The sequence below is a fragment of the Panthera uncia genome (assembly GCF_023721935.1).
Source record: "Panthera uncia isolate 11264 chromosome D3 unlocalized genomic scaffold, Puncia_PCG_1.0 HiC_scaffold_8, whole genome shotgun sequence".
Classification (NCBI taxonomy): domain Eukaryota; kingdom Metazoa; phylum Chordata; class Mammalia; order Carnivora; family Felidae; genus Panthera; species Panthera uncia.
Window position 1 is genome coordinate 10,358,065 of NW_026057586.1, and position 22,532 is coordinate 10,380,596.

Genomic DNA, 22,532 nt, shown 5'->3' on the forward strand with positions numbered 1-22,532 from the left:
GGGAGAACAATAGGTTTTTTTTCTTAGACCCATTTCAGATTTTTTTTTAAGTTTACTTATTTATTTTGAGAGAGAGAGAGAGAGAGCAAGTGAGGGAGGGGCAGAAAGACAGAGAAAGAGAGAGAATCCCAAGCATATTCCGCCCTGCCAGCACAGAGCCCAATGGGGGACTCAGACTCACAAACTGTGACATCATGACCTGAGCCGAAAACAAGAGTCCAACACTTAACAGACTGAGCCACCCAGGTGTCCCTGACCCATTTTAGATTTCTAAAGAATGTGTCACTGTTCATAGAAATATGTTTCCTTTCCTAGCGTCATCTTTTCCTCCTACATCCTAGCCAGTTTAGACTCAGAGGGTATACTCAATTTCCCATAGTCACACACATGAAAATGTGCACTCATGCTTACCTTATTCTAATGGCTATGTGCTTTCAACATCGTTGTATTAGTTGGGATAGGCTAACTTTTTTTTTAATGTTTATTTATTTTGAGATGGGGGAGGTGCAGAAAGTGGGAGAGAGAGAGAATTCCAAGCAGGCTCTGTGCTGTCAGCAGAGCCCAACAAGCTAACTTTTACTATAGAATCTAACAACTGCCTAATATCAATAATATAGCAAAAAATAAGTTTTTCTCTTGTTCGTGTTACATGTCCTGTGTCGGTGACGAGATGGATTCTGCTAAGTGGTATGACGAATTTCCTACATCACCATGGCTGTCAACAGAGAATAGGGTAAAATGCACTCTGGGTTTTCAAGATCTGGCAGGTAAGGAGCATATTTTTATGGACATGGCATTGACCAAAGCAATTCCCATGATTACCACAAACTCTGAAACATGCTGGAGAGTTTAATTTTTCCATTGTGCCGGAAAAACGAGGCTCTAAATATTTGTTTAACAGTATCAATGACTACTACAACAAGTTATTTTCCAAATGTATGCAGAAAGCTTGTATTGATAGCATAAATTCGTCAATAGCCAATAGTGCTTATAAACTTGACAGAAATGAAACATCTGGCAAAAAATAGTATGGGAAAGAAAAAGTATGTGTGATATGTATATCCCACACTTCCTAGTATTTTTCTATGTTCTCTTTTTCTATGTTCTTCCAAATAATGCTGAAATGTGCTACCACATTAACTGCTCTAAATCTCTACCTATTCATTTCACTCCAATGCCCATAACCTTCAGAAGTGTCTCATTCGTGAAACGACTGGTTTGAGGGAGAACTACAAACCAGGCACATGCTTCATATTTCCTGATTTTTGCCAGCTTGACTCTAGCAGCCTTGTACACAGTTGGGAAGTATGTTTTTTTATTTTGTTTTGTTTTGTTTTGTTTTGTTTTGAATCTTGTTCCCCTGTGGTTTGCCAAGGAGCGATACTCACATGCAATTTTTAAGGTAGTCATGAGGAAGAAGTATTCTTGAATGGTTTTGGGAGTTTAACACAGCAGCTTACTCAGACGCAGTGCTCTCTATTCACTGCTCCATGAGTTCCTGTCACAGTCAAGGCTGATTTCACCAAAGCTCACTCATATTCCTCTTTGCCGTTTCAACTGGTTTCCTGTACGGACCCACAGTCTCAGACTCTCTGATACTCTCCAGTTTTTCCACCTGCACTGATGTTTGGGGCTGGAATGTTAGTGATATTTCTCTATTAACTCTACCTATGCTTTGCAAATTTCTGCCACGGTTCTTCCGACATTCCTGCGGAATCCTCGCTTCCTTATCAGACACCTGTAACATGTGTTTTCCACACCAATCATAACTTGGTGCAACAGACACAACTCTTCAGCCTAACTTGCATGGTCTTCTATACACAGGAATGACTATATTTCTCCATGTTTTTTCTTTTTTTTTAATTTTAAACTTCTGTCATGTTAATTTATGTTTTGAAAGAGAGACAGAGAGAGACAGAGAGAGAGAGAGACTGGGAGGGAGGACCCAAAGCAGGCTCTGTGCTGACAGCAGAGAGCCTGATGCAGGGCTCGAACTCAGGAACCATGAGATCATGACCTGAGTCAAAGTGGGACACTTAACTAACTGAGCCACCCAGGGACCCCTATTCTCTATGTTTTTCTTATGCTTCTCCCTATGCAGTTAATGAAATATGTACTATACAAAAATCATATCTTCCACTACTTTACATCATTGTTCTGGTTATTGAATCCTTGCCTGGTGATGTTTTCCTTCATCTCTATTTCTATTTATAGGAGTGCTACTAATATTTCATGAGCTGTTTTAAATGCTACCTCATTCCTGATATTTCCATAATCACATCAGAGAGAGGTAATGGTTCTCTTTAGATATTCATAAGGTATGCCACATACTTTCTTCATCCTTGAATTATCACATTAACCTGTCCTTAAAATAATCATATGCATATTTGATAAGAATAAAAATGGGGACTAGGATTCAATATTTCTTATTTTATTTTTTTTATTGTTAATTGTTTAAAACTTTATTTATTTATTTTGAGACAGAGTGTGTGGGAGGGGCAGAGAGAGAGAAAGAGAGAGAAAGAATCCCAAGCAGGTTCAGCACCATCAGCACAGAGCTCCTTGTGAGGCTCAAACTCACAAACTGTGAGATCATGACCTGAGCTGAAACCAACAGTCAGATGCTTACCTGACGGAGCCACCCAGGCACGCAATTTTTTTGCTTTTCAAGTTGTGTTGTTTTTGCGCTAAGATTTTGGTAGTTGCTGTCACAGTGTTTTGGAATTCTGATAAATAAGAAAAAAATGTGGAGGTAATAAGATAGCTTTTACACTATTTGTCACTTGTAGGATTTATTCCCAAGCAAGAAACATATTGTGGTGTCAATAATAGCATTTGGTTGTAAAAGAATAGAAAACAAACACGAAACACATTCTGCTTTTCACAAGATCTCGAGCAAATTCTAAACTTAATGTTACGTCTCTGAACACACTGAGTCCTCCCTATCTTTTAATGGAAGTGATGCTTTATAGATCTTACTTTAGTGGTCTCTCAGTACCAATCATCATTTATCTATGCAAGCCAATGGTATTAGACTATGCTTTGCACCTGTTCTCCAAACATATAGAATTTTATGCCTCAAATATCATGAATGTCATGCAGATACCTTAGATTTGAAAGGTTCATGATGAACCCCAGATGTGGTTCTATGCCAGCACTACCTATTATACTAAGGAGCATCAATATATATAGTTGTAAAATCCAGTTGTACCAAAAAAAAATATATATATATATATACACACACACACATATACCTTTGTATCTTTTTTCCTCTCACTACCCACTCCCCTCAAATAACTAATGACTTCCAAATCTTCTTAATTTTGTCTTATACATTTCTCTTGAAACTGTCCATTTTCCTCCACCTGCAGTAAAAACACCTGAGTTTCCTCTGGAACACTATCATACCATTTTTTTCCCCTGTACGTATCCTGACCTACTTCCAATACATTCTTCAACATGTGAGATCTTATGAAAATGCAAACTTAAACAGGCCTAAAATCCATAGATGACGACTCTTCAATTTTATTAAGGGAAAAGCCTCATTTCTTTCAGCATCTAAGCACTGTATTTACTACGTTATGAATAGCTACAGATCTTCAACATCGATTTTATGTGTCCACCAACTAACATCCAAATTTGTAAAAATGTCTTTGCTGCAATTTATTTCAGGGCAACCATCCTTTACTACCTGTCTCCTGCTGAGCCAGAGCTCTAGACTTCTGAAACATGTACACATGCAGCATTTTGTATTTTTCTATTCACAGTAATATGATGATAAAATTAGGGTTTACAATAATGTGCATTCTGGACTACTTTGCATATACCATGAGAATAATCTTTGCAAACTCATTCATCATTGTACTTCTCATGATGAGCATGCTGTCTTCACTTGGTGGCAGTCACTCTATGTGTGCCGAGCACAGGGTGAAAGCCAGCACATCTGGTAGTCTTTGAACATGTAAAAATTCTCTCTCATTTCCAAGCATTTCTAAAGTACATTGAAAGTTGACACTAAATAGTTTGTAGAGAGGAATCTTATTATATGCTACCACCCAAAATTAATTAAAATTAAGTTATCAACTGTCTTAACCAACTTTAATAACTGGTCACAGAAGACTCACTTTTTACCTGATGGTAAATTGCAGGAAAAAGTTCTGAGTTTCTACATATAAAATGGACACATTGGTTGCTAAGTCAACAATATGTAGGAGATATAATCTTGTCCAATGTTCTCTTGTGGGTGTTTTTCCCAAAGTTGATGAGGTTATTTAAAAAAAAATATTTTTCTTGGCAAAAATCACATTGTTATTTGAAAGATCATTTGAGTTTAAAAACTGTTAATGCAAAGTGATTTGATGGCTCTCTGATTTAAGACATTATTGCTTGAATTGTAATTTGGGTATAAAATAAGCATTAAAAATATGCCAAAGAAGGTTCTTCATGAAGAAGGAAAATAATACCAAAAATTACTCATATTTCCAAAAATAAATAAATATTGGAAAAAGCAAATATACAGATAAATCTAAAATACATTTTCCTCTATTTGTTTAAAATGCACATTACTTTTTAAAGCAAAAATAATGGTAATTTGTATGTTTACAATGTATGTAGAAGTGATACATTTTATAATTATAATGCTTTCACTATAATGGGTGCACTAAGAACACATGTAAGATTGCAGATTTTTCCATGATTAAAAAAAATAATAATTTTAATTTGTTTGTTTGTTTGTTTGTTTTGAGAGAGAGACAGAGAGACAGAGCATGATAGGGGCAGGGACAAAGAGGGAGAGAGAATCTGAAACAGGCTCCAGGCTCTGAACTGTCAGCACAGAGCCAGATGCAGGGCTTGAACCCACAAACCGTAAGATCATGACCTGAGCCAAAGTAAAATGCTTAACCGACTGATCCACCCAGGTGCCCCTGCAAATTTTCCTATGTTTAAGTGAGGTGGTAGAATATTAACTTTGAATTCACTGTGAACATTTATACACATATATATACATATATAGTTATAGTTATATAAATATATAGTAATCTCTACAGAAACCACTAAAAATTTAATGATAAGAAGTATAACTGAAAAATTCAATTAATGATTAAAAATGTTAGTCTAAAATAATAGTCCAAAAAATATAGGAATGGGAAAACAAATAATAAAAAAAAGTGTACTGATAGAAAATAAACACTAACATAATAGAGTGAAAACTAACAATATCAACAACTACACTAAATATTAATGGTCTAAATATTCAAATTAAAAAGCAGAGGTAATCAGCACAGATAAATAAATAAGATATACCCAGAGCTTTCTACTAAAAATGCAATTTAAATATAAATACACAATTGAGTTCAAAGAAACTGGATAGAGAAAAAATTACACCATGTAAACTATGAGCAAGAGAAAGTCAAGGTGATGATATTGATACCGGTTGTAATAGGCATCAAGGAACTTATCAAAATAAGGAGGGCATGAAATAAAGGTAAAAGAGCCTATTCATCACTAAAACATTACAGTTATAAATATGTAAACAACTAATAATAAGATAGAAAAATACACAAAATAAACACTGATAAAAGTAAGTAGAGCAATAGAGAACTCCATAGTCTAAATAGATTTTAATATATCTCTTGAGGCATTTCATAACAACTAAACATTAAGAAATATATTTATAAAAGATCCAAACAACATTATTAATCAGCTTGACCATTTGATATTTTTAGAGATCTTCCCTTAAAAAATTACGTATTTTTCTATTTATGCTAAATTCCCAAAGACAGGTAATACTCTGGATGGAACATTAAACAAGTGTCATTTAATTGGACTCAAATTATATAGAGCATTATCTTTGAATTGAATTACAAACTGGTAACAAAAATATATCCATAAAAACTACAAATATATTGAAATTATACATTTCTATATAATCCATTGATGAAAGAATAAATCACAAAGGATATGTTTCACTTGAATAATATTTAACAAGTATATATACATAAAAAGATCATTGGAATGGAGATAAAACTGTCCCTTTGAGAGAAATGTGTGTCATTACAAATGTATATTACAAAATAAGGTCTAAAATTAATGACCTGTATTTACACTTCAAAAATATAGGAAAAAACAACATAGTTTAGAACTTAAAGGGACAACACATCATAACCAAATAGGGTTTAGCCCAGCAACTGAGTGATACTTTAACACTCAAGTATCAAACTGTTCACAGGTATAAAAATCTTGCAAGCATTTTGAGTAGGGTTGCATTAAAATTGAGGAAAATTGACATCCTAAAAATACCAAATCTTCTTATTCATGAACGTGGCTCTTCTCTCCACTTACTTCATTTCTTTCATCAATATTTTTAGCTTCTACATACAGATAATGCATCAAATTTATTAGATTTTTAAATAACTTTTGCATTTTGCTATTGCATTTTATAAAGTTTGATTCCAATTGTTTATTAATGGCTTCCAGGAGTTTGTTGTTGTTTTGCAAATTCTTTTGCATTCTCTATATAAGCAATCATGTCATTTTCAAATAAGGACAGTTTGATTTTCATTTTTAATCTGCATTACACTTGTTTATGAATGATTTATTGTACAAGCTAGGCTTTCCATTATAATGTTGCAAGGAAGTGGTGAGGGGGACATTTTCGTCTTATTGCAGATCTTAGATGGAAAGTATTTAACCTTTCATAATTAAGTATAATGTTAGCTATAGATATTTTGCAGGTACATTTTGTGAGATTGAGAAAGTTCCTTCTGTTACTACTTTGTTGAGAGTCTTTAGATGAATGTATATTGAATTTTACATAAAGCTTAATAGATAATCAAATGTAAAGTGTTGTCTTTGATTGCAGCCTGCTTGAAAATATCAAAGGGTAAATATATTTGGGGATAATGAGGGACACTCATAGATTCACTGGGCACTGAATAATGTTGAAAGTTATTTTTAAATTGTTAGTTCTGGTTTGACAATCTGTCATAATTTTCTGGTGATTTATGCTCATATATTTTATGATGGATATTCTTATGATCTATAAATGTTTCAGGGAAAATTACAGTAAAATATTAAAATGGATTATCAAATCAGTGTGTATATGGTTGTCTGTTGATTTTCTCTTTTTTTAAGACACTTTATTCTATTTTTTAAAATTTATCTTGAGAGGGAGAGAGAAGCAGAAAGACAGGGAGAGAGAGAGAGAGACAGAGACAGAGACAGAGAGACAGAGAGAGAAACAGAGAGAGAGAGAGAGAGAGAGAGAGAGAGAGAGAGAATCCTAAGCAGGCTCCATGTTCTCAGAGCAGAGCCTGATGTGGGACTCGAACTCATGAACTGTGAGATCATGACCTGAGCTGAAATCAAGTGTTGGACGTCTAACTGACCGAGCCACCCAGGCATTCCTGTCTATTGCATTTTCATTTTGACATTTATAAATATTTGGTCATTTCACTGGAAAAAAATAATATGTACTATGTACTTCACAGTATCTTTGATGTCAGTATTTTGTTACTAGTCTCTAAACACTCTAATGGAACATTTTACTGAGTAAACCCTATGTTGCTACTTAAAACTCTACAACATTATAACATTCAGTTCTTCTGTACAAAGACATTTTATAGCCAATTTCTGGAGAAAGTTTTGCTAAGAAATGTTTGTACTTTTGGATGCCTGGATGGTTCAGTTGGTTAAGTGCCCAAATCTCGGTTTGGTGTTTAGGTCATGATTTCAAGGCTTTGTGGGTTTGAGCCCCACATCAGGTTCTACACTGACTTTCTCCTTCTCTCTCTGCCGCTCCCCCACTCATGCCGTCTCTGTCTCCCTCAAAATAAATTAAAAAAATAAACCTAAAAAAAAGAAATGTTTGCAATTTTAAATATAGTTTATTCTAAACATAAGAAGTTCCTTTTAATTTTTAGATTTTTATGTATATGCATGTGTGTACGTACGCACATATATTATGTATATGTATGTATACATGAAAATATATGTATTAATAATTCCTTTACCTCCTTTCTGTGCGTAACAGTGATAATAATAAAAAAAAATATTTGTTGAGGTGAGGTCAACCATGAGGGGTCTAAATTACAAGTCAGAAAATAAAAATCAGTACATGATAAGAAGAATCTCTGGGGATAAGGTACCTAATTCAGTCACATCTTGATTGTGATGTGAAACCAGAAGCAAAAGACAGGAGGAAATCAGTGTCTGTTACATCAAGAATTATTTTCGTTCAAAGATGTGTTCAAATTACATCAAAGGAAAAAGGTTTTAAAATTTGTCTTGGAGACTGTTGTGGGGTTAAGAAACTTCCAGGCAGAGAAGATTGTATTTATGCAATGAATACACATCCTTGCACAACCTATATTTATTGTATAGTGCCTTTCATCCTGAAGTGCTTCACAAATTGATTTACAAACTCTGTACTGCAATCATTTTCATTTTTGAAACGCACTTCATCCGTTATGCACACGTATATTTCATTTCATGAATTTCAGGATATGGCATAGTAATCCCCAAATATCACTTTGAGTTTGAAACACTGTTTTATGGCTTCATGAAAACCACATGACAAATTGCGTACTCTGGTCTCTGTGACAAATCTGTCTTTTCAGTAAGTGGAGCTCTAATTGAAATGTACACTTCAACTTGCAGGCAGCAAAAGACAAAAAATATCAACTGGGGGCTCATGAATGGATGATGCATTAGTTAGCAGAAAATTTATTGGGTTACCACTGTGTATAGAAAAGCAATTTAGGTGTTATATGGGGGAAATAAAAAGTGCAGCCTCTGGCCTTGATGATCACACAAATTAATTTACACAGACAAAACATATCCACATGTAGATTTCAGTATTTCTTTAAGTAGCATACCAACAGATGTGAGCAAACATATGGCCCAAGCTAAATTCACAAGTGCTGAGTTAGTGCAGTAATAATATAATAATCAGAGCAGGATTGACTTAGATTCCTGAAGGGAATACATTTGAACCAGGCTTTTATTAGTAGAAAGGTTAAAATATACCTATCATTGATCGATAGATTTATTAGTATACCATAAGTATACTTATCAGTTCATTTGCTGTAATAGCACTCTAAAATTCATAAATTTCTGCATTTTTTACTTGTTGACTCATAATGATTCATTAATTCACACATCCATTCATTCATGCATTCTACCATTCAGCCATGTAATCAACCATCATTTATTGAATATTTCATATACGTCAGAAAAACTGATAGAAGTCAATGACAAAATAGGGAAGAAAGCACGATCTATGTCCTTAAGAGATGGTTATTATTATTAAGACTTGTTTTCCTGGGGCGCCTGGGTGGCTCAGTCAGTTAAGCGTCTGACTCCAGCTCAAGTCATGATCTCACAGTTCGTGAGTTTGAGCCCCGCATCAGGCTTTGTACTGTCAGCTCAGAGCCTGGAGCCTGCTTCGGGTCCTGTGTCTCCTTCTCTCTCTGCCTCTCCCCTGTTCACACTGTCTTTCTCTCTCAAAAATAATAAACATTAAAAAAATTTTTTTTAAAGATATGTTTTTCACCCTCTGATATCACAGTCTTAAATAATTATTAGATATTTAACATCATAATAGCTAAAGTCTGGACAATACCTCTTCATGTTTATGAAGGAAAATGTTATAGGCTGAATTGTTTCCCCTCAAAATTCATATGTGGAGGCCTTAACCCCTTTGACGATAAAGGCTTTAAATAAGTATTAAGGTAAAAAGAGGTCAAATGGTTAGGACTTAATTCAGTATGACTGGTGTTATAAGAAACAGAGATTGGAACAAAGACAACACCTAAAACATGTGGGGACACGGGAAAAAAGAGTCATCTTCAAGCGAAGGAGAAATGACTCTGCAGAAACCAAAGCTATGGGACATTTTGGTCTGGGATTTCCAACCTCCAGAACTGTGAGAAAATAAATTTCTGTTGTCTAAGCCAGCTATTCTGTGGTATTTTGATTGGCACCCTTACCAAACTAGTAAAATACATTAGATCAATATCCAAATAAAGTAGAATATGATTGCTTTTTCCTGATCCCTATATATTAGATTCTTTTTCCAGCAATTGACAAAATATTATAGAATATTAAAAATATGTCATTGGATTTCTGAAAAGTGTCTTAGTAACAACACCCTTTTGATGTCATGATAATATTGGTAGGGATTATATGTAAAATAACTATAGAGGAAATTTTAACATAAGAAGCTATATTTTCACATTGGTTTTTCATTATGAAACCAGAGATATATTGCTACAAAAACAAATTTGCCCTCAAGATACAATAAATCACATCTTAAGATTCAGAGAAAGAAAGAAAGCCCAGAAACAGATAAGAAATGGGAGAAATAATGGATACAGAAGGTGAGAAGAAGAAGTTTGTAAAATAAATGCCCAAAGAAAGCATGAATAAAATTTTTATTCATATTTATTATTACTATTCTAAAATAACTATGCAGAAATACATGAGGGGCAGGAAAAAATGAATTTCTCGAGGTACATTTTACTCCCTAAATGCATTCCTCTTTAAATGTTTTTTAAGTTGATTTATTTATTTTGGGAGGGAGAGAGAGAGAGAGAGAGAGAGAGAGTGAGTATGAGCAGGGGAGGAGCAGAGAGAGGGAGAGAGAGACAATCCCAGGCAGGCTCCACACTGTCAGCACAGCGTCTATTGTGGGGCTTGGACTCATGAAATCATGAGATCTTGACTTGAGCTGAAATTGAGAGTCATATACTTAACCAATTGAGCCACTCAGGTGCCCCAAAGCATTGCTCTTTTATTCTTTCCTTGCTTATAAGTATATGTTTATCTTGACAACATATCTCCTTTTTTTGTTGTTTGTTTCCTACGTATATACAAAACTCTTTGCCTCCACATAAATGCAAATATGGTTTCAAGTATTATGGGAAAATTGCTGTATCTGTCATCAAATTTATGACAAAAGTATATTGTTTAATATTATACATGTTAATGAAAAAAATCCATATAATATAATCATACCTTTATGTATACTTATATAGATCTTCCACATTATAAAGCTAAATACAAAGCATCTCCTTCTGGGTGATATAGTAATTATACTGCCACATCACAAATTATTGTAGAATTTGGCATAGGATTTTGTACTTTTGAATTTTTTTTTTTAACGTTTATTGATTTTTGAGACAGAGAGTGGCAGAGCATGAACAGGGGAGGGTCAGAGAGAGAGAGAGGGAGACACAGAATCTGAAACAGGCTCCAGGCTCTGAGCTGTCATCACAGAGCCTGATGCGGGGCTCGAACCCACGAACCGTGAGATCATGACCTGAGCTGAAGTCAGACGCTTAACCATCTGAGCCACCCTCAGGCGCCCCGGATTTTGTACTTTTGAACGTTTCCACAACCAAGAGATGAAATCTAATTATTTTTATAAGTTAATGTTGAACACAGACAGATAGATCAATGGAACAGAATAGAAAATCCAGAAATGGACCCAAAATTATATGTTCAACTAATCTTTGACAAAGTAGGAAAGAATATTCAATGGGAAAAAGACAGTGTCTTCAACAAATGGTGTTGGGGAAACTGAACAGCAACATGCAGAAGAATGAAACTGAACCACTCTCTTACACCACACACAAAAATAAATTCAAAATGGATGAAAGACGTAAATATGAGACAGGAAACCATGAAAATCCTAGAGAACACGGACAGCAACTTCTTTGACCTTCGCCAGAGCAACTTACTAGACACGTCACTGCAGGCAAAGGAAACAAAACCAAAAATGAACTATTGCCGCTGCACCAAGATAAAAGGCTTTTGCACAGTGAAGAAAACAATCAACAAAAGGAAGTCTACAGAATGAGAAAAGATATTTGCAAATGACATATCTGATAAAGGGTTAGTATCCAAACTCTTTAAAGAACTTATCAAACTCAATACCCAGAAGACAAATTAACCTAGTTAAGAAATGGACAGAAGATATGTACAGACATTTAACCAAAGAAGACATACAGATGACTAACAGACACATGAAAAGATACTGAACATCATTCATTATCAGGGAAATACAAATCAAAACTATGATGAGATATCACCTTACATCTGTCAGAATGGTTAGAATTAACAACACAAGAAACAACAGGGGAAGCCTCTTGCACTCTTGGTGGGAAGGCAAATTGGTTCAGCCAGTCTGGAAAACAGTATGGAGTTTCCTCAAAAAGTTAAAAATAGAACCACCTTACAACCTAGCAATTGCAGAACTAGGTATTTGCCCAAAGGATGCAAAAGTACTGATTCAAAGGACACATGCATCTCAATGTTTAACAGCTACACTCTCAACAAAAGACGAACTATGGAAAGAAGACAACTGTCCATCAACTGAGAAATGAATAAAGAGGTGGTATATACATACAATGGAATATTGCTCAGCCATAAAAATTAATGAAATCTTGGGGCATCTGGGTGGCTCAGTGGGTTGAACATCCCACTCTTGATTTAAGCTCAGGTCATGTTCTCACAGTCCATGAGTTTGAGCCTGCCATTTGAATCCCTGCTTGGGAGTCTCCCTCTCCCTCTCTGTGCCCCTCCCCAGATCACACGCTCTATCTCTCTCTCAAAAGGAATAACCATTTTTCAAAAAAGAAAAAAAAATGAAATCTTTCCATTTGTAATGACATGGATGGAACTAGAGTGAATTATGCTAAGTGAAATAAATCAGTCAGAGAAAGACAAATACTGTATGATTTCACTCATACGTAGAATTTAAGAAACAAAACAGATGAACATGGGTGGGGAAAGACAGAAGCAAACCAAAAAACAGTCTTAATTACAGAGAACAAACTGAGGGTTGCTGGAGGGAAGGTAGATGGGGATAGGATAGATGGATGATGGGTACTAAGGAGGGCACTTGTGATGAGCACTGGGTGTTATATGTAAGTGATGAATCACTAAATTCTATTTCTGAAATCAATATTACACTATATGTTAACTAGAATTTAAATGAAAACTTGAAACAAAAGAATAAAATAAATAAAATAAAAAGTATCAGTAAAATAAATAAAAGAATATTGATTTCAGAGATGAAAAGTCAGAAAAATTTGAAGTTGATAGCATTATATGTAGCAATAGATTCAGGCAGAACAATGCTAGGTCTTAAAACGAAAAAAAAAACTATATTACAAAAATACATTTTCTCAAAGAAATCAAGGAAATATATGACTAATTGAAATTTTGTGTTTTTTGAAACATAATTATCACTTTTGAAAACCACTATTTGCAAGTTGTTATTTTTTTCAAGATTTAAGGAGAGCACATTTTATTAAAACAATATCTTATGTTTTCATTCATGAAAGCTATTTATTAACAGAAACACTACAATGTCCCAGAGGTGTTTTATAATGACACATATCTGAACATTTTTATTAATAACAGAATATAATGTCGAATTTGTACTTGGAAATTACAATTCTGAAATAATGAAAAAATGGAAATATAATTTTCTAAGTTAATTAAAATTAGTCAATGATAAGACAAAACATCTTAGCTTGAAGGTAGAATAATACGTCAATAATTATAATATTAAAATAGCCCATTCTAATAAGCAGTTACTGGGCTCCATTCACTGTACTTAGCCTTTATAGATTATTCAGGGAATCCCCATTATCATGCTATTAATAATATGCACTTATTGACTATTTATACGTCTTGCTGCTTTCAAAGTCTTGAAAATCTGCTGCAGGTCACAAAAATAGCAGAGCCAAACTTAAATGCAAAATTAAATAGATAGTTGATACAGAGATATGGAAATAAAAATCTAGGTTATAGATATATAGATATTTTTAGATATAGGTTTCTCCATGTGTATTGAGTTCTTCCTATGTTCTTACTCTTCAATAAAATTAAAAGATGAATTTAACCACATTTAGAGACTCTGAAATAGTATTAGAAAGGGTATCTCTTATTTATCTCTAAAAGTTGATGCCATTTAACAATGGATAACTATAAACTATCAGAATTATACCTATAAAAGTGAATTTAATATTCTAATCTGTATTTGGAGGTGTTCATTATTGAGAACATACTGCAAAGAATATATATTTGTTTTTAACATATTTTGTGATAAATGTCCTAAATATGAAAGATGATGTGCTTGAGCAAAGGACTCATACATAAGTTATGCTTACTCTGTTGGAAAAATGCAAAATGGTGACTTTAAAATTTGTGAAATATTTGTGAGTTTTAAGAAAATGTCTTAATTATTAAGTGTTTTAATAAATCAAGATGACAAAAGTGATTCTTCTATGTTCCTGAGAGGCTTTTATCCATATAATTTTACGTGTCTATAAAGTTTTCAGTGATTCAAAAATCACATTATTTTATTTTTCTGTTTTCAATGTTATTCTAACATTTGGTAAAAATTATGGTGTTTGATATAAATTATGCTTTTGAATGCAGTGTGTGTTGCCATTGTTTAAAAAAAAGACTTTCTTTTTATACAATGTAAATTTGCATTCTGACTAGAGATCAAATTTTAAAGGTATTAAATAAAAATATATATTCTTTGAAAAGTCACATCCATTAAATGTATTTCACTTATGTTTTTATTCATGTATTTACTGTCACCTAATCCATAAAAGTGGCTACACTTTGTGAAATGTGTGTGATATCTTAGACCCAACCAGCATATTCATGTTCAAACCTGAACTTTGGGTCATTAATACTCTGCCAGGAACTATTAGACATTTACCAGGGGGTTTGGGGGAGGCTAATACAGGTTTCTAAATGACAAGAAAAATATATGACCTTATGTCAGATCATTAAGCCCAAATGGTGTATGTGAGAAGTGGACCAAAATGCACATTCTCCAAAGTCAGAAAAGAAGAGGTATTATATAAGAAAGGGTCAAGTATGTGTTAGAAGAAAACTCAGGCTGATGAATTACACTGAGCTGCAGATAATTTCTGATGTTTTCAGAGGTGTGATCTTAGTTTCTTTGCTTTTGCAGACTACAGCAGTTAAAGGTATTGACAGGTACCGATATATGGTACTGTTTTCTTAGTGGAATTCTAATTTCTTTTAAGCATGCATAGTCTTCAAGTAATAGTAATGTTAGAGGTCATTTATTTGCAAGGATATTTTAACATGTAATTTCAATTTGAATTTAGGAATATAAAGAAATATAATATTCAAAGCTTCTGAACACAGCTATTATACTACCTGGTTAGAGCCACAGTCAATTCTGACTTGATCATTGCTCATGCTGTATCAGCTAAAGGCTTTGTGTCTCGTGTAGGTAATACATCAAAATATTCATAATATTCATTCAAGTGTCTGCGTCTACAAATGTTTACAGTAAAATATATATATATATATACATATATACATATGTATATATATGAAACAATATCCATTTTTGAACTTGCTTAAATAATAATGTAATTTATATAGTATTTCCCTACCTCATGTGTAGTTTTTTTCATGTCAAATTTTGCATTTGTTTATAATAGCAGTGATATTAGGTAGAGCAGCTAAGAATTGTTTTCTTTCATAGAAGAGACCCCCAAGGTATGTGGGGAGTAAAAACAGAAATATTGGGGTTCCATATTTGTCCTCATATTTCTTAGAGTCAATGGTAGTAGGCTAGTGAAATGCAACAGATTCCCTAATAAAGTCTTGTGAAACGCAATATTTGCAATCTATCTGAGAAAAACTCAAATGGAATCAAATTGAATCAAGATGAGAGATTTCCATGTCATTTCAGTTCTTCTGTTGATTTCAATATACACATTTGGCAATGAACCAACATATGGTACAGTGCTCTATACTTTATGCATATAATTTGTATTTGTAGGTCTAAGTCGGGTTAGTCCTTCTTTTGTGAATGAAAGTATATGAGGAATTAAACATCAAATTGATCCACTAATTATTCTTCCATTTTCAATAAATAACCCATGTATTTCCTTTGAGAAATTCCACCTGTTCATCAGTTATTCATAAAGATTTCTCATCTTACTGGACAAAAGAAAATATAGAGATGGTGAACTAATAATGAATACTAAATTATATATTTGTATATTGTGTGTAAAGAGATACTATGTTGTTGTAAACACTGTTTATACACCCACAAAAATGTGTATATAAAATATCATATGCATATATACACAAATATATATATATTCTATTCATATTCCAATTTCATTTATATATCCTAATATATCACAATGGATAGGAAAATAATTCATTTTCAAAATGGTTACTTGTAAAGATAAAGATAAAATTAATTTCTTTTTAAGAGAAGTACTTTCAACAAAAGAGACAAGTTATATTCACTCATATAACAAGGGAAAACTTATCTCGGATGTAACTAAGACCAGAGGCTTTTTTAGATTGTAAAAATTACTAGTTTCCTCAATTTCCTGACAGGCTTATGTAATAAATGGCAATTAAAGGGCCATTGAATGAATGTGAAGGATAATAGAAATTTTTAGGTGACTACAAGAGGAAATTAAAGAGAAATGGAATTGCAGAGAAATCAAAAAGTAAGGAAAAGGGAGTGGATAATTAGAGAGAAGGCAAGTATCAAGACTTGAGCCAAGAAAGGGAAGGTGGAACATAAATTTAGACAAAACTTGCTTCAAGTGTCCTCTCAATATTGAAGAGAAAACTCTTCATTAATATGAATCTTCCCTGTTAAAAATGAAATGAGTGGTGTTTTCTTTATGTTATTTCCTTAAGCCACTTAAATCTTCAAATTAATTACATATATCCATTAAAATTCAGCTAAGGTAAGCAATGTTTATATTATGAATTTTAATATATTTAATTTTTACTATTTGTTTACTTCATTCATTTCATATTAATCCTTATGTATGTCAAGTTGCTTGCCACTGACTGGCCAATACAATAACGTGGAAAATAAGGAACAATTGAGGCCCTGGGCATTCATATTTTAAGCTTTGTAAAATGCATTGTCTTCATACCCAGAAATGGAGGAACAATATCCATCCCTGGGTACAGATGGTAATAAAGGGATAATGATCCATATAATTCACTAATTTCTTTTGAAGTAAGCAAAGAGATATTATACAAGTTTCCAAAGTATTTTTCTGGAACTTATCCCTGAAAATTAAATCAAAGGAATTCCCAAAACCCTTCTATGAGGGCTTTTCACAAAGTCATAACAGCACAAGCCTACAAAGATGATTTTCAATCATGACATAGAGGAAACATTGCCTTAATTCATCTGCAGACAAAATGGATGAGAGCTGAGTTTTCCTTCAAATAATTTTCAAGAACCTGAGGCTTGAGTGCGTCATCAATTTGAAAAAGCGAAGAGACTCTTTTAGAACCAATTTGCAACATCAATAGCTAGAGTTTGCCATGAATACTTGAAGTATATCGCACTGAAGAGTGATGTAAGTGCTTCCCTCCTAACGTTTCTAGATCATTGTATGCAAAGCTTCTAATATATCCTTCATCTGTAACAGGCAGGTCCTCCTGAATGATGTAATTTTTTTTTTAAAGTATGAGGCAATCATTTCCCAGTTTTTCGAAACCAGGTAAACTTCTATCTTAAAGTCATAAATCTATCCAACTAAATTACCTTTTGATAATCAAAGACAATCCACATGGTGGGGGGTTGGGGGGGAGAAGGAAAGCTGTGCTTAACATTCAAATTGCATGCCAAAAGCCATACCTGTATCATATAATTTTCCCTAAAATATTAGGCAGTTAGGTACAGTACAGAATTTCTCATTAATCACACAGTCAGTAGTGATGACACAGTTCATCTTAGAAATAGATGAGTTTCTTCCACATTAATTTTTGCCAATAATCTTGGTTATCAGTCTAAATTTGAAAGATACTGTATAATCCATGCTTTTTTATTTGAGTGTCTTGCAACATAAAAATTGACTTCTTTTGTTTGCATTATAATTCACCCAAGTTTGTTTTCTGTTACCAGTCGGTGACTAAAGATGAACAAAATGTATTAAATACTTTCTTAAATATTTCAGTCATCCCCATTGTAGATAAAGAATCTAGAGATCAGAAAGGAATATAGAATGGATACAAAGTCAGGTTAAAATTCCACCTTTCTGTCCTCAATTTTTATATTCTATTAACTCAATCACATAACACACTTCTCTTCTCTCAGAAGAACAACTACAATAAGATGTATGTTTTAATTTGTATTAACATTGTAAATCACATTCATGTAGCCATTAAATTCAATTAAACACGCATAATGTTATGTTAATAACATAACTTTCTGAAGTTAAAGTCAATATTTTTCATACCTCTACAGGTACATTAAAATAGTACCTGATATATATTTTTGTCAAATTATAGCTAATTATATGCCTTTATCATTTGTTTGTAATGCAGAAGGTTTTTTTTAATTCTAATATTTGCCTAACTTACATTCAGAAGGTTTTTTTAAATTCTAATATTTGCCTAACTCACATTCACTTTGTAATACTGAAAACTGTAATGTTTTAATCAGTATCCCAAATTCTCATATGCTTCTAAAAATATGAAAGCTATCTGCCATCTAGGCCACTAGTAACCCTATTAGTAGCAGAATTATTTTTTAATCAAATATTTCATTCTGTATATAAGTAATATTTTCTTCAATAAGTACTTTTTAATTGTAAGCTGATAACCTGTGCCTACTGTAAATCCCATATTTGAAAATCATAAGATCATTGCATCAGATGTGTTATTTGAAATAAGGAACAGTGGGTGACATGATTTATATCAAAATCTATTTCTTTTTCTTCTTTCAGTTAGGAGCACAGCATAAAAATCATTCATATAAATATTTGAGAAATTAAGATGTAATAATGGCTTCTCTAGAATCTCATGTAAATTTCATTAAAAATTGATAAAAAGCTTGGAAGAAATGGAATAATTCACTTTTTTGTGTGTGTTTATTATAAAACATATCACTATCAAACCCTAATAACTCACTATTTTATTGTTAATATTCATTTTAAGGTAGTGGTGAAATATATTATTCAGCCAATTTGAGTTTTTACTCTTTATCAGAGTAGTTATTAAAATCTTAGTAGATATTCAAAAATGTCTAATAAAATATATCAGTACTTCAGTGACTATATTGGCAAATTAAAGTTAAAAAACATATCTACTCTTTATGTTATCATAAGCCATTGTGCAAATAACACAGTGAAGTTCTAATGACCTACTTAAACTCTTTCAATTTATCGAACATCATCAAGTCATCAAAAAGTGACATAAAAATGGAAAAGCTAACCATTTAAAATTATATATGGGAGTGATAAAACTGAACCTAACAATACCCCCCCCCCCGAAAAAATATATGTATGAGTCTTAAATTTTATAATACTGGAACTTTGTGATACTGAACTCATAAACATTATTTTCATGCAACATAGAGTTTCAAACTAGTTCCTTATTTTGTAAAATTAGAGAAAAAAGCAGCAAACTCATGAGTTTTTGTCAAGTTCAATTATGGTAACAAATGACGTACAAACCCCAATGGATTATCCTTTACCAGCCACTTCCCATCACCACATGCCCATCCATCAGACCCTCTAAACAACTAGTCTACTCTGTTTAGAATTTTTTACTTATTCTTAACATTTCATATAAATAAAATATGTGGTTATTTGTGATTGATTTGTTTCACTTAGTATAATGCTTGTATGATTCACCCATGTTATGGCATGTTTAAGAACTCCATTCCTTTTCATGGTTCAATAAAATTCTACTGTATGAATATAATGTATTTTTTTTTATCCAATCATCAGTTAAAAAACAAGTTTTCCATTTGTCTGCATATAAACCATAAATTGGAATTACTGGATCATATGGTAGTTGTGTTTAATTAACCATTTGAGCAATGGTCCAATTGTATTGTAACTTTTCTACACCTCACCAGCACCTAGAGGTAATATTTTGGAGAAATTGGAACACTTCTACACTGTTGATGGGAATATAAAATAGTGTAGCTTCTACAGAAAACAGTATGGAATTTCCTCAAAAAATTAAAAATAGAACTACCTATCATCCAGCAACCTCACTTTTTCGGTATACACCCAAAAGATTTGAAATCAGGAGAGAGATCTACACTCCCATGTTTATTGCAACATTGTTCACAATAGCCAAGATATAAAAAACAACATAAATATCCTAAGACAGACAAATGGATCACAAATACATTATACATACATACAATAGAATGTTATTCATCCTTTAAGAAGAAGAAAATCCTACCATTTGTGATATCATAAATTTGAGGTAGGTATCTCCAAGAATGTACAAATTTGTGAACATGCCTTTCTGGCTTACACACTGGGTGTGAAATAACTAATTTTTGGTGTTAAAAAATATACATTCCTTTGAAACACCCTATAGCCATAAGAGATACAAGGAAATCACTAAGAAAGTCAGCACTACTTAAGAAAATAGGCTATCACCCAACACAGTAGCATTTGTGCCAATTTCTGGCTGGACCTGTGACAACATGCTAGAGTGAAGTGCTAACATACCTTGGCTTAAGGGATGGAAAATCACCTGTCTAGATAACTGTGCCAGGGGAACCATGCTGCTTGAAGCTCTGGATTGTATTCTGCTACCAACTTATCCAAATGACAAGTCCTTGCACCTGCCCCTCTAGGACATCTACAAAATTGGTGGCATCGGTACTATCCCTGTGGACCAAGTTGAGATTGGCGTTCTCCAACCTCACATGGTGGTCACCGTTACTCCAATCAACATCACAACTAAAGTAAAGTGGTTGAAATATACCATGAACTTTGACTGAATCTCTTCCTGGGGACAATGTGAGCCTAAACATCAAGAACACGTCTGTCAAAGGTGTTTGTTGTCGCAACATGGCTAGTAGGAGCAAAAATGGCCCATCAATGGAAACAGCTGGTTTCACAACTCAGGTGATTATTCTGAACCATCCAGGCCAAATCAGTGCTGGCCATGCACCTGTGTGGATTGTCACCGAGCTCACATTGCTTGCAAGGTTGTTGATCTGAAGGAAAAGATAGATCACTTTCCTGGGAAGAAGACAGAGATGCCTCCAAATTCTTGAAATCTCATGATGCTGCATCATTGATATGATTCCTGGCAAGCCCATAGGAGCTGAGATTCTCTGAAGATACTCCTCCAGGTTGTTTTGTTCTTTGGACATGAAACAGACTGAGGCTGTGGGCGTCATCAAAACAGTTGACAAGAATGTTACTGGGGCTAGCAAGGTCACTTACTCTGTCCCGAAAGTTCAGAAAGCCAAATGACTGTTACCATTAATACCTGCTATCCCAGTCTTAATTCATTGTGGAAGAATGATTTTAGAGCTGTTTGTCTCAATTGGTCACAAATGTTTAACAGTAAAATACTTGTGAATAAGAACGCATTGTAAAACCTTCAAATGGAGAGGAAAATGTTTTGAGAAACACTTGATTTGTGTGTGGGGGGTAGTTTTAAGTTATTAGTTTTTAAAATCAGTATTTTTCAAGGGAAACAACTTGACCAAAATTATGTCACAAAATCTTGAGGCCTGTGAAAATAAGGTTTAATAGAAAACAAATAAATAATGGAAATATTTCTCAGCTATTTCTTTAAAACGTTTCTCCTCAATATTCTATTTCATGTTACCAGACAAATATCTGAATAAGCCATATTCATGGTGAAAAAATATACTTCTTTTGTCTTATTTTCTTATTTTGATATCTAGCAAAACATGCTATCCTGTGGGAACTTGATAACACATTGTGTAATAACAGGCACATAAGAAGTTTGACTCTAATAGAACAACAATTACATACACTAAATTATCATGGAATAAAGTAACTGAGAAAACAAAAACAGTAGTATAAGTAATAAGCCAGGGCCAGCCTTTAGATTTTATTCTGAATAAGAAAGGAAACCATGGATGAGATTTTAATAAATAATGGTTGAATAAATAAATAAAAACATGTACTGCTTTGATTTCCTTAAAAGAGATTTTATGACCACGTTAATTTTTTTTAAGTTAATTTACTTATTTTTGAGGGCTGGGTAAGGTCAGAGAAAGGGAGAAAGAGAAGCCCAAGCAGGTTCTGCACTGGCAGTGTGGAGCCCAAGGTGGGGCTCAATCTCAGGAACCCTGAGATCAAGACTTGAGCTGAAATCAAGAGTCAGATGCTTAGCTGACTAAGCCACCCATGCTTCCCTTATGGCCACATTTTAAAATAGAAGAGAGGGGTGCTTGTTCATCTGTTTCAACAGATGAACACAGACAATAAATCTAACTCATCATTAAACTTTTCTAATGACTAGTGAAAGAGAAAAGCAAAAGTAGGCCGATTGCAGTCTTACAATATTAGCATCTCAGATCACCATAAAACAAGCAGATACAACTTCCATGACAAAATAAAATAAAAGCAAAGCAAAGCAAAACAGAACAAAACAAAACAAAGCAAAAACAGACATGTTTCCCACCTCGTGATGTGTATTGAATTTTGAAAAAAAGAACAGATACTATGTCCAGGGGGCAATTAAGC

At 33.4% G+C, this 22,532-nt stretch overlaps 1 pseudogene; it reads left to right on the forward strand.

Moving 5' to 3' along the window:
* Positions 1 to 670: 670 nt before the first annotated feature.
* On the forward strand, positions 671 to 21,146 carry LOC125914285 (elongation factor 1-alpha 1-like; annotated as a pseudogene).
* Positions 21,147 to 22,532: the final 1,386 nt, after the last annotated feature.